The sequence below is a fragment of the Mesocricetus auratus genome, unplaced genomic scaffold, assembly GCF_017639785.1.
Source record: "Mesocricetus auratus isolate SY011 unplaced genomic scaffold, BCM_Maur_2.0 Super-Scaffold_100013, whole genome shotgun sequence".
In the NCBI taxonomy this organism is placed as follows: Eukaryota; Metazoa; Chordata; class Mammalia; order Rodentia; family Cricetidae; genus Mesocricetus; species Mesocricetus auratus.
The window spans coordinates 68,127,384-68,141,702 of NW_024429196.1; the positions used below are offsets into that span (position 1 = coordinate 68,127,384).

General features: G+C 41.1%; 1 long non-coding RNA gene across 1 annotated transcript in view; it reads left to right on the forward strand.

The window, feature by feature from the left end:
• The window catches only part of LOC110340215, a 436,963-nt gene that overhangs the window by 50,671 nt on the left and 371,973 nt on the right, over positions 1 to 14,319 (forward strand). The window contains exon 2 of the long non-coding RNA XR_005880918.1: positions 3,694 to 3,826. This is a non-coding gene — a long non-coding RNA (uncharacterized LOC110340215). The remainder of the gene's footprint in view (positions 1 to 3,693; positions 3,827 to 14,319) is intronic.

The following is a 14,319-nucleotide window of genomic DNA, read 5'->3' on the forward strand; positions in this document are numbered from 1 at the left end:
AAATCCCCAGCGATATGGAACAGCATGCTGGACTACCCAATGGAGCTAGAATAAGGTCTCTGCATCTCTGTCTCTCTTCTCTCTTCGTCTCTATCCCTATCGTCTGTCTGTCTCTAGGTCTGCCTGTCTGCCTGTTTGTCTCTGTCTCTCCGAGAGAGAGAGAGAGAGAGAGAGAGAGAGAGAGAGAGAGAGAGAGAGAGAGAGAGAGAGTGTGTGTGTGGTGTGTGAGCATATGGAGACCAGGTTGATGTTGGGTGTCATCTATTGTTCTCCACCTTAGGTTTCAAGCAGCGCCTCCCACTGAAGTCACTGGGTCAGCTAGTGCGCCTGGCCAGTGAGCCCTGAGGTCTGCCTGACTCTGCCTTCAATCACCAGTGCTAGCACATACCTATAACTAGTTTTACTGTGGGCTCTGGGGATCTGAACTCAGACACTTATGCTTGCACAGCAAGTGCTCTACACCCTGGGCCGTCTTGCAGCTCCTAGAATGAGGTTTGAACCAATTTGATCAGAATTTCTAGGGTTAGCATTATCCCAGGTGTCACCCACACTTTCACATAGTCAATACACTTCGATTAATTTGTTATTGGAATTTTAGCTACCCAAATGCCCATCTCAGGAGAAGCTTGGTCCAGAGTTTGAACCCTTGTCAAGTACAATTTCTGTAAGGGTTTTAAGTGATACAGTATGTTGAGGCATGACATTTTCAGTTATCTGTTCTTCTGCCAATATTAAGAAAAGGAAATAAACACAAAGACATTTAATCAGTTACATGGATGGGGTTTATTTCCCCCCATTGGGTAATGTTTTTCAAAAAGTCCTTGGAGAATTTAAGCTGAATTAATATTTGTCAATTCAAAGCCACATAACAGCAGTTTCAGCCTGTTACAAAACCCAGTCTCATGGCAGAGGAGTGAGAAATCAATTTGTCACCAAAATTTCATTTGTTTATTACCCAAACAAATGGGAAAGCAGGGTTGGAGAGTATGTCAATGTGGTTAGTAGTGATTTTTTGGCTCATGCTTTCCCTTAGTAATTGAAGGGTTGGATCAGAGATATTTCTAATTGTAAAAGCCAAATCCATGACTATGGCAATGAAACACATCTGAACTCGCTGCTGTCAATCACTGTATTTAAACGTGGGGTAAGAGAAAGACTCCTCTTTGAACAATAATTCAGTTTCTAATTCATGAGCTCAGAGGATTTTCTTTTTTTTCAGATATGTTTTTTTCCTTTGTATTAGATGATAATCATTTGTATTGGGACCAACAAGGAAAAATGACTACACAGAGGTTATCTGTGTTTAAAAACAGCATTTCTGGATGCATATTTTGGGTTGGACTATTACTGGACAAACTAAATCTCTCTCTCTCTCTCTCTCTCTCTCTCTCTCTCACACACACACACACACACTCAGTAAATTCTGTTGAAGCCTGTACTTTATTTCTTACCTGCTGTGGGGTGTTGGGAAGACATTTAACTTTCCAGATTCTCTCCTAATGATCTATTGCACGGGGATAACAGTACACATCCCAACTCAAGGCCCAGAATTGAGTTAAACAATCACCTCTTTCCTTTCTATGGAGCATTCGCGTGGTGATAAGTGCAATGTATCATCATTGCACTTATCACCGCACGAATTCTATCATAGATAGGCTTGTTTTAAAAGTCTTTATAAACAAACAAGAGATAAACTCCCAAATACAGAGCTCATTCAGTATTGCAGCTGTAGGAAGGCAGTGCCAGCATACAGTGTCGGATCAATATACATTTGTTGGAAAGACAAATTTGCTCTAGGATGATAACACCAGGAGGACAGTGTGATGTAGCCCGTGATTAAGCTTGACTTTTGGGATCTGTAGTTTCAGGCCTCATGTCAAAATTTGTAGTTGTGCAGCCTTGGGTGAGCTAATTTCCACGTTGGGCCTCCACTTCACCATTGTCATAGGTAATAGTGATTAACTTGGTGTGATGAGAATTTAAAAATATTATTTCTGTAAAGTAACTGACTGGGGATCTGTGTTCATTGTCACCTGTTATCTATGAGTTTCTATTTATTTAGTGCTTAAACTCATCTTTCCAAGCTAGGATGGATTAAAAAAATGATGCCACCAAAAAAGGATAATGACAAAAGTTTTCTGTTGCTGGAAACTTTTCTCTGTCCTGCCCGGTCCCACTGAAATGGTTCCTCTCCCACCTTCTGGTCACCATAGCCACCTATAAAGTAAAATAATCATTCAGAAGCTCAATATTAATTATAATTGCTTGGACGATGACTCATGCTTCTTACTGGCTAGCTCTACCTATAAATGAACCCATCTCTAATAATCTTTGTATCGCCATGTGCCCTGTGGCTTACAGGTAATGCTCTGGCATCTTACTAGATTGGCATCTCTTTAATTCTTCTTTCTTTCTCCTTGTCTCTCTGCTTGGACTTCCCTCCTAGCTGTATTCTGCCCTGCCATAGGCCAAAGCTGCTTCTTTATTAACTAATGGTAATAAAACATGTTCTCAGTATACAGGCAGGCATCCCACATTATTTTCTGTCATGTCACACAAAATGCTATCTCTTAGTAATTTAGGTTTTCAGCATGGCTGTGTTTGCATGTTTATATTTGGGGGAGGAGGAGAACACATAGAATGAAGACTTTAACAGCAGGAGTCTTGCTGTCTGAGTGCATGACACTAAGTGCCAATCAGGATGAAGCTAGCCAAGATGAAGTGTTGAGGAATCATTTTTGAACATTACAGGTTTCTGGGACCCAGCATGGGAGTGCTGTTGCTGGTGATACAGGCTAAAGGGGGAAAGATGAGGACCAGTGTCCTGAGCAGGATGCTCAGCCCTAGACGGCCCTTGTTGCTCACGATCCATGGGAACCCCAGTAGACAAAAGAGATTATGGTTACAGACCAAGGAACACAGGGCACTAACATTTATTGGCATTCTCTATTTATTTGACTTGTTAAAAAAGGTTATTGCCTCATTGAGTCTTTAAAACAACCACTGAAATGGACATTATGTTCATTGAATAAAGACCAGAGACTGAGGAAGGTTGAGCCACTCACTAAGGGTCCTTAGCAAGTTCTGTACGGCCAGAAGTAGATCCTCCCTGACTCTGAGGTGTTGGCGGGAGTCCGACCTGGTGGAGAGCAGCTCAGACTTAAGATGGGAGAGGCCCTCATGGAGCAGCAGCAGCAGCAGCAAGATGGAGGTGACCCTGAAGCAACCATCTCTTCAGGGGGCTCTAACATGCTGCTTAGCATCTGGGCTGTGCCCAAAGGGAAGGACAGAGAGGCTGATGGAGAAGCAGTGTCTGGAAATGGCCTCTGACCTGCCCTGGCTTGAGGTGTCCTGTGTATGTGTGTGTGTGTGTCCCCACAAGATAATATAGACAGCCTTCCGAAGTGGTACTTCGTGAATGTCCCTAGCTCTTTATCTGACAAATTGTTTCCAGACTGTCTCCTAAGGTGTGGGTTTTCTGTCCTAGTTTGTGATCTGCAGTGAATGAGGAGGGCCCCAGTCATCATTTTTCCTTATTACCCAACACCTTGTTTTTCACGCTGTTGTTGAGGGAGTGGGTTTTGGTAACCACTGGGTTGGTTTTGAAGTCATCAGGTGCTTTCTCTTATAATGACTGCTTTGTTTTGTTTCATGAGATCCCCCATGTTCACTCTGCACTCCTGCTTCCCACAGAGAGAAGCAAAAGTGGATGCAGGGACTCCAAAGCAAGGCCACCCGCCATCTTCTTGAAAGAGTGGGAGGAGATGGAGATGTGGACCCAGAATTACGCTGTGTTCCAGCCTGTCAGCCCTGGGAAGGTCAAGAGGTGATGCATGAGCCGGGTGGTGGCACACACCTTTAATCCCAGCACTTGGAAGGCAGAGGCAGGCAGATCTCTGTGAGTTCAAGGCCAGTCTGGTCTACAGAGAGAATTCTAGGGCATCCAGGGCTACACAGAGAAACCCTGTCTTAAAAAAATTTGAAAAAGAGAGGGGATTCATGCAGTAGGAGTGATTTCCAAGGGCTGACAAACATCACAAAGATGTCCACTTGGGAGACAATGGTGTGTAAAAACCACATCTAGTAAGCACAGGAAGGGAAGAGACTTACACAAGGGGATGCTCTTATGGTGGCCTCCATGGTCATGTCTGAATAGATTCCCTAGTGTTTACATGAACTATACAGAGGAATCTTCTGCCCTGAAGCTTAGATTAGGAAACAGTTTGGAGGAATACTTAGAGGTATGGGCTCTGCATCTAGTCTACATCCAAACCTGTTTCTAAAGGCTCTGCATTAGAGTCTTAGTAAATCAATCTAAATTCCCAAATTTTAGTTTCTTAAAATAACAATGTTTGGAAGATTGAATAATTATGTAAGTTCTACTTAGGATCCTGGCTGGTGCTTTGGAAGAGCTATTGAGTCCATCTGTGTCAGCGTTATTAGTCTAAAGTAATATCAGTATTATAATAGAGATTTCAAAGCTTTGAAGATTGACTTGTCAAATCAAAGAGTTTCCCTCAGTGCCCATTGTGCATAACCCTTCCTATCTATAAGTAATTAGGGAAGTCAATGACAAATGCTGGCCACTAGATCTCAAGGTGAAAGCCCTAATATCCATAGCAACTCAATTTTGGAAAAGTATTTTGCCCATCAGTCTCAATTTTCTTTCTTCCTCTTTACAAGGAAATTATAGAATAAGATCTAGGTTGGCAAGTGTGAGCTAGCTGCTAACCTCCCTCCTGTGACCAGGGAAGGCATAGATATCAGCACATTTCCCTGCTATTTGTCATTTGGCTCAACACTGCAGGCCAGGATGTCACCATCAGCTGGTTAGTGTTGGCAAAGAAAATAAAACCGATTTCTCACCTGTTTATTATAAGTTCTCTGTGGTCCCTTCTCTTCTTACATGTTTGTGATTTAATGGTTTAGAGGTGAGTGGATGGGTTAGAGGTTGATTTTTGTAGATTCAATATTGTTGCTCTGGGATGTGTTCAGAAAGCCAACGGAGATAAGAGAGCTTTCTTTAAAGTCGGGGTAGTTTAATTTCTCCCTGGAGGGTTTCCCATTTGAATATTGGTAAGAGATCTGATTAAATCATACGGCCATTATGTCAGTTAAACGTGTCTGGAGACCAGAGTTCAGGCCTGAAGCCTGTGTTTCCTGCCCAGTTTTAATGTCACTGGTCACTATAGTCACTGCCTAGGGATCTCTTGTTATGAACCAAATCATTCCAAAGTGTACTGGCTTGAAATGGCTGTGACTTATTTGCAACAAGTCTGTAGGAATCCAGCATTTGGCTGATCTCTGCAGGTCTTGTACAGATGGGTGTGTGCTAAATGAAGAGTCAGCCGGAGGCTTTGCTTGAGGCTTTGCCCAACTGGGATGGCTGCACGGTTGGACCTCTGTTTCTATGCGGTCTTTCAGTCTGGACTTCAGAGTGACCTCAAGACCGATTTTCTCAAAGATGGAGTTGTCATATATGGATACTTACTGAGCTACTAATTGTGAAACACCTATTGACATCCCATTGGCCAAAGCAAATCACATGACCAAATCCAGGCTGTCCGTGGGAGAAGCCTGTAGTAGTGTGTGTGTCAGGAGAAGTGTTTCACTGGGGATTGTCACTACTGTAACCATCTACTTGTGGTTTTTCATTGTCACTTTCTTACCTGGCTATCAAAAAGCACAGCGCGGTAACAATGATTGGGCTTAAGTTTCCACACAAAAAGCCAAATTTCAACAGAAAAATATATCTATGATATGTAATAATAAAGATTATACAGTGTTTTGCACATGACAGATCTCTAATTAGTAAAATCAAATGAATGACTTGATAAATGAATTAAATTGCCAGTAGAGAGTTTGCAATGGCATCTATGAGAATAATATAAACTGAGGTTCTTCACAAAGTGCTTACCATAAAATTACAGTTCTTCATAGACTCTATATACATATAAAGTGTTAAATGTTTGGGGCACAACTTTGATTTTTCTCCACTGTGCTCCAACAGTGTCCAATGCAGTCCCTTATTATAGATTGCTGATGGTTTATACCAAGCCCATTTTGAATTCTTCTTTATTTGATGAAGGACATAGCTACTATGCCTAAATAGATTAAATGACACTTCTTCCTTGCCAAATGTTTATTTCAGTTCAAGACTGCTTTCTGCTACCAGAAGAAAATAAAAAGCAGAAACCAAGTAAATAGGAGCATTGGAGAACGTTCCTCTCCTGCCATGATTCTTAGACTTAAATGGAGGTCATGAGAAGGAAAGGAAACCCAGTCATGGGGAAGTCTGAATGTTCAAAATTCTTTCTCCCTGATAATGCCCAGACTTGCTTTTTGGGAAAACTTGACTGTATTTGGTTTCAGATAGCGACGGCCATTTTGCCTTACAGCTCTGAGATGTTAGATGATACTAAGGATAGATTTTTGAGGTCCTTAAAGCAGATTGCTTTGCAAGAACAGGACTGGTTTCTATCCTGTGAGTTGAAAGCAAATCTATTTAGAATAATACTCTGTGGACCACAGCCTTCCCTGGCTTCTGTTGTGTGTTCTATTGATGTTTTAATCAGATAGTTTTGACCAGAAACAGGCCACCTTGGAACTGGGTTCATGGAAACATGTTTTTTTTATATATATATCTCAGAATTAAAATGGGAATTCAAGCCTATTTGTATAAAAGTATTACTTTGAGGGAATAGTGTGCATTTTGAGGGTTTGGACACCAAATTGTCTTCTGCTGGGGCTTGATTTTTTCCCTCTGGTTTTGGAGCCTTCCCCCTCCCCCCAGCTCTCATTCCTGCCATCCTAGTTTCCAGTGAACTGTTTCTGCTCATCTGAGACTAAAGGGCAGAAACATCAAAGAACGGATGCAGCGTGTGCTGGAGCAAGTCCCGGCCTGTACCTGCTTTGTTTGCTATAAAACAAACCTTAGGCTTGCTGGGTGCTGGTGGTGGTGGTGGTGGTGGGGCAGCGGCACACACCTTTAATCCCAGCACTCAGGAAGCAGAGGCAGGTGGATTTCTGTGAGTTTGAGGCCAGCCTGGCCTAACAGAACAAGTTCCAAGACAGGCTCCAAAGCTACACAGAGAAACCCTGTCTTGAAAAACCAAACCAACAACAAAACCAAACAACAACAACCCCCAAACCAAAACAAACAAAACAACAACAACAACCTCTCCAAACCTTAGACTGGACATTATAAACCACAGAAACATACCCCTCACAATTCTAGAGGCTACAAAGCCTGAGATCATGTGTGAGCAGGCTTGGTATCAGGTGAGGGGTCTTTCTCAGCCTCACATCTAGCACTTTCTAGTGTCTTTGAATAGGAGAAGGGAAAAACAAGCTCTCTCAGACCTCATTTTACAAGACACTAATACCTTTCATTAGAGCTTCTCATAATCTAGTTAAATCATAAAGCTCCCACCCCTTACCACAACCACACTGGAGATCACGTTTCGATCTGTGAAGTTTGGAGACAGACAGTACAGTGACAGCACTGAGCAGGTCCTGAAGGGAGAAGTTTAAAATCTTCTGTTCCTTCCATCAGGGCTCATTTGAGTCCCCTGGCAATGTCTTCTCTCAGGAGTCTTATACACATCGGAATGGACTAAATTTGTTCCCTTTGAATAGCATAAAGCACATCCTGAATCTGAGTCATACCCAGAGAGAAACATTTTGTGGGGATGTCAGGTCTACAGGGATCTGCTTGGGAACCAAGGCTCTCCAGCTTCCACGTTCTTCAGGAATCAAACGCCCACATGTGTGTGATGACAGCAGGGAACCCTTTTGCTGGAAGTACTGATTCTGGTATGTGTGTGTGTGTGTGTGTGTGTGTGTGTGTGTGTGTTTAAATAGGAAAGTCTTTTTTCTTTTTCTGGTTATTTGATATCTTAGATAAAACTAGAGCCAGGATACCCTATCAAAAGGACTAGATATTGTAAACCAGCTGTTGGGCTGTAGGGATAAAAAGATACATGAAATGCAGTTCTTCATCTTCTGATTCTGCCAAATTTGTGAGCAAAATTATGTGTTAGAATCTTTGTATGCCCTTGTCATTAAGTTTGTAAGAAGAAAGCTGACCTACTTGCTAGTCTGAAGTCGAGTGACTAGTTAGGACAGCAGCCTTTTCTCTTCCTGCTTTCACTCACCGTGGTGATCTCTTTGGCTAACATTTTCTGAGCACCCTGAGCTAGGTACTGACTATTTTCTAGGCACCATGCCAGGACTTTCCTCATTTAGTCTCATCACACCCTTGGGCATTTTTCTGTTATGAACGTTTCCAGCTTCCAGATGGGGCATGAGAGGTTAAACTTAACTAGCCTGGGTTCATGTACTGGGTGAGTGATGGACCAGAGTGTCATTCTGTGGACCATCATCTTCATCAGTATCTTTTTTAAAAAAATTAAATTAGAAACAAGCTTGCTTCACATGTCAATCCCAGCTCCCTCTCTCTCTCCTCCTTCCCCCAACTCCCTAATCCCCCACCCAATCCCCACTCTGCTCCCCAAGGAGGGTGAGGCCCTCTATGGGGGAATCTCCAGAGTCTGTCATTTCATCCAGGGCAGGGCCTAGGCTCTCCCCCATGTGTCCAGGCTGAGAGAGCATCCCTTGATGTGGGATGGGCTCCCAAAGTCCATTTGTATGCCAGGAATAAATACTGATCTACTACCCAAGGCTCCATAGATTGCCAAGGCCTCCTTGCTGACACCAAAATTTAGGAGGTCTGGATCAGTCTCATGCTGGCCTCTCACCCATCAGTCTGGGGTTCAAGAGCTCCCCCTTGTTCAGGTCAGCTGTCTCTGTGGGTTTCACCAGCCCAGACTTGACCCCTTTGCTCATCACTCCTCCTTCTCTGCAACTGGGTTCCAGGAGTTCATTTCAGTGTTTAGCTGTGGGTGTCTGCCTCTGCTTCCATCAGACACTGGATGAACACTCTAGGATGGCATATAAGATAGTTGTCAAACTCATTACTGGGGAAGGGCATTTAAGGTAGCCTCTCCACTATTGCTTAGATTGCCAGTTGGTGTCATCCTTGTAGATCTCTGGAAAACTCATTAGTGCCAGATCTGTCCTCAAACCTATAATGGCTCCCTCTATTATGCGATCTCTCATCCTGATCTCCTCTATTTTTCCCCTGACTCAACCTTCCTGCTTCCCCATGTCCTCCTCTCTCCCCCTCTTCTCCCCACCTTTCCCCAGCTCTCTCTCCCTTCCCCCATGCTCCCAATCCACTCAGGAGATCCTCTCCCATTCCCCTTCTCTGGGGTACCATGCATATCTCTCTTAGGGTCCTCCATGTTTCTAAGACTCTCTGGCGGTGCGATAGTTGGCTGGCACTCCCCTGATCCATGTCAAAATCCATATATGAGTGATTTCATACCATGCCTGTCTTTTTGTAACTGAGTTACCACACTCAGGATGGTTTCTTCTAGTGTCACCCATTTGTCTGCAAATTTCAAAATTCCATTGTTTTTTTTTCTGCTGAGTAATACTCCATTGTGTAAATGTACCACATTTTCTTTATCCACTCTTCAGTTGAGGAGCATTAGGTTGCTTCTAGGTTCTGACTATTACAAATAATGCTGCTATGAACATAGTGGAACAGACATCCTTATTGGATGAATGTGCATCTTTTGGGTATATGCCTAAGAGTGGAATTGCTGGGTCTTGTGATTGATTCCCATTTTCCTGAGGAATCCCCATACTGATTTCCAAAGTGGCTGTGTAAATTGGCACTCTCACCAGCAGTGGAGGAACGTTTCCCTTTCTCCACATCCTCTCCAGCATAAACTGTTATTGGAGTTTTTGATTTTAGCCATTCTGACAGGAGCAAGATGGTATCTCAGAGTTGTTTTGATTTGCATTTCCCTAATGACTAAGGAGGTTGAGAACTTTCTTAAGTGTCTCTTAGCCAGTTTAGACTCCTCTATTGAGAATTATCTATCTAGTTCTGTATCCCACTTTTTAATTGGATCCTTTGGTGTTTTGGAGACTTGTTTCTTGAGTTCTTTGTAAATTTTGGAGATCAGCCCTCTGTCAGATGTGGGGTTAGTGAATATATTTTCCCATTCTGTAGGCTGCCTTTTTGTCTTGTTGACTGTGTCCTTTGCCTTACAGATGCTTCTCAGTTTCAGGAGGTCCCACTTATTAATTGTTGATCTCAGTGTCTGCACTAATGGTGTTATGTTCAGGAAGTTGTCTCCTAGACCAGTTCATTCAAGGGTACCTCCCACTTACTCTTCTAAGAGGCTCAGTGTGGCTGGATTTATGTTGAGGTCTCTGATCCATTTGGACTTAAGTTTTGTGCATGGCAATAGACATGGATCTATCTGCAGCCTTCTACACATCAGCATCCAGTTATGCCAGCACCATTTGTTGAAGATGCTTTCTTTTTTTCCATTGTATACTTTATCTGCTTTGTCAAAAATCAGGCATTCATACATGTGTGGGTTAATATCAGGGTTTTCAATTTGATTCCATTGGTCTACCTGTCTATTTTAGTGCCAATACGAAGCTGTTTTCAGGACTATAGCTCTATAATAGAGCTCGAAGTCAGGGATGGTGATGCCTCTGGACATTGCTTTGTTGAACAGGTTGTTTTGGCTAACCTAGGTATTTTGTTTTTCCATATAAAGTTGATTATTGTTCTTTCATGCTCTGTGAAAAATTGTGCTGGGATTTTGATGGGGGAATGCATTGAATCTGTAGATTGCTTTTGGCAAGATTGCCATTTTTACTACGGTGATTCTACCTATCCAAAAGCATGGAGATCTTTCCATTTTCTGGTATCTTCTTTAATTTATTTCTCTAAAGACTCAAAGTTCTTGCGATTAGGTCTTTCATTTGTTTGGTTAGTGTTTTCTAAGGTATTTATGTTTGTGGTAATTGTAAAGGGTGATGTTTCTCTGATTTCTTTCTCAGAACTTTTATCATCTGTGTATAGTATGGCTACTGTCACTTTGCTGAAGGAGTTTAACAGCTGTAGGAGTTCCTGGTAGAATTCCTCAGGTCACTTATGTAACTATTATATCCTGTGCAAATAGTGAAAGTTTGACTTCTTTTCCAATTTATATCCCCTTGATCTCTTTTTGTTGTCTTACTGCTCTAGCTAGAACTTCAAGTACAGTACTGAAGAGGTATGAAGAGAGAGGATAGCCTTGTCTTGTTCCTGATTTTAGAGGAATCACATTGAGTTTCTCTCCATTTAGTTTGATGTTGGCTGCTGGTTTGCTGTATATAGCTTTTATTATGTTTAGATATGTTCCTGTTATCCCTGATCTTTCCAAGACCTTTATCATGAAGGGGTGTTGGACTTTGTTGAAGGCTTTTCAGAATCTAGTAAGATGTACATATGAGTTTTGCTTCTCATCTTGTTTATATGGTGGCTTACATTGATGGATTTTCGTATGTTGAACCATTCCTGCATCCCCGGGATGAAGCCTACTTGATCATGGTGGATGATTTTTCTGATGTGTTCTTGTATCCTATTTGCTAGAATTTTATTGAGTATTTTTGCATCAATGTTCATGAGGAAAATTGGTCTGAAGTTCTCTTTCTCAGTTGTGTCTTTGTGTGGCTTGGGTATTAAGGTTATTGAAGCCTCATAGAAAGAGTTTGGCAATGACTCTTCTGCTTCTATTGTGTGGAATACTTTGAGAAGAATTGGTATAAGCTGTTCTTTGAATTTCTGGTAGAATTCTGCACTGAGGCCATCTGTCCCTGGGCTTTTTTTGGTTGGGAGAATTTTGATGACTGCTTCTATTTCATTAGGGGTTACACATCTATTTAAATTACTTATCTGTTCTTGATTTAATTTTGGTAAGTGATATCTTTCCTGAAAATTGTCCATTTCCTTTAAAATTTCAAATATTTTGGAGTAAAGGTTTTCAAAATATGACCTAATGTTTCTCTGGATTTCCTCAGTGTCCATTTTCATTTCTGATTTTGTTAATTTGCATATCCACACTCTTCCATTTAGTAAGTTTGGATAAAGGTTTGTCTATCTTGTTGATTTTCTCAAAGAACCATCTGTTTGTTACATTGATTCTTTGTATTGTTTTCCTAGTTTCTACTTCATTGATTTCAGACCTCAATTTGATTATTTCCTGGCATCTACTCCTCTGGGGTGAGTTTGTTTCTTTTGTTCTAAAGCTTTCAGTTGTGCTGTAAATTCTCTAGTGTGACTATTCTCCAGTTTCTTCATGTGGGCACTTAGTGCTGTGAACTTTCTTCTTAACACTGCTTTCAAAGTGTCCCCTAAGTTTGGGTATGTTGTGTCTTCATTCTCATTGAATTCTAGGAAGTCTTTAATTAATTATTTTTTTTTATTTCTTCGTTGACCCAGGAATGGTGCAATTGCGCATTATTCAATTTCCATGAGTTTGTAGGGTTTCTGCAATTTGTGTTTTTGAATTCTAACTTTAAAATGTGGTGTTCTGATAAGATACATGGAGTTATTCCGATTTTTTGTACCTGTTGATGTTTGCTGGGTTGCCAAGTATGTGTTTGGTTTTTGAGAAGGTTCCATGTAGTGCTGAGAAGAAAGGTATAGTCTTTTGTGTTTGGATGGAATGTTCTATAGATGCCTGTTAAACCCAATTGGGTCATAACTTCTATTAGTTCCTTTGTTCCTTTGTTGAGTTTCTGTCTGGTGGTCCTGTCTAGTGGTGAGAGTGGGGTATTTGTGTGTGAGGTTTTATGTGTGATTTGAGTTTTAGCAATGTTTCTTTTACAAACATGGATGCCTTTGTGTTTGGGACATTGATTTTCAGAATTGAGACTTCATCTTGGTGGATTTGCCCCATGACGAGTATGAAATAACTTCCTTCATCTCTTTTGATTGATTTTAGTTTATAGTCTAATTTGTTAGATATTAGAATTGCTACCCCCGCTTGTTTCTTGGGTCTATTTGATTGGAAGATTTTTTCCCAACCCTTAACTCTGAGGTAACATCTGTCTTTGAAGTTGAGGTGTGTTTCTTGTATGCAGCAAAAAGATGGATTCTCTCTTTGAATCCATTCCGTTAGCCTGTGTCTTTTTATGGGCTAGTTAAGGCCATTAATACTGAGGGATATTAATGACCATTGATTGCTCATTCTTGTTTGTTTTGGAATTGTTGTTGGTTGTGGAATTCTGTGTGGATTTCCATCCCTTTTTTCTTTTGACTGTTGGTAAAGTGGGACTATCTATTGCCTGTGTATTTCTGGTTGTAGTTAACTTCCTTGGGTTGCAGTTTTCCTTCCAGTACTTTCTGTAGGGCTGGGTTAGTGGATCTATATTGTTTAAATCTGTTTTTTTAATGGAATATCTTGTTTTCTCCATCCATACTGATTGAATTCTTTGCTGGATATAGTAGTCTGGGCTGGCATCCGTGGTCTCTTGGTGTTGGTATAATATCTATCCAGGACCGTCTGGCTTTCAGAGGTTCCATGGAGAAGTCAGGTGTGATTCTGATAGGTTTGCCTTTATATATTACTTGACCATTCCTTATCTGCTCTTAATATTCTTTCTTTATTCTATATGTTTTGGGTCTTGATTATTATGTGGTGAGGGGACTTTTTCTTTGTGGTCTACTCTATTTGTTGTTCTGTAAGCTTCTTGTACTTTCATTGGCATGTCTTTCTTTAGATTGGGAAAGTTTTCTTCTATGGTTTTGTTGAATATGTTTTCTGCTCCTTTAAGGAGGATTTCTTCACCTTCTTCTATACCTATTATTCTTAGTTTTAGTCTTTTCATGTGGTGTCCCATATTTCCTGGATATTTTGTGTTAGGGATTTGTTGAACTTAAGATTTTCTTTGGTTGATGAATCTATTTCTCCTAGTGTGTCTTCAACACCTGAGATTCTCTTTTCCATCTCTTGTATTCTGTTGGGTTATGCTTGCATCTGTAGTACCTGGCCATTTGCCCAGCTTTTCTATTTCCAGCATTCCTTCAGACTGTGTTTTGTTTGTTGTCTCTATTTCAGCTTTCAACCCTTGCACTGTTTGAATTGTTTTTTTGCAAGTTTTGCTTTATCTTTTCTTCTATTTCTTACAATTTTGGTTTGTTTTTTTTCCTTCCATTTCTTTAAGGGATTTTTCTCATATCATTTTCATGAAGTTGTTTTTGAGGTCATTCTCTTCTGCTTCATCTGCATTAGGATGTTCTGGTCTTGTTGGTGCAGAGTATCTAGACTCTAGTGGTGCCGTATTGTATTTTTCTGTTGCCAAGTGTGTTTTTATATTGTCTCCTTCCCATCCCTTCTTCCAGTGGGTACAGAAGGAATCTCTTCCTCTTTTGTGGGTACAGGACCAGGGTTCCCTTCTAGTGGG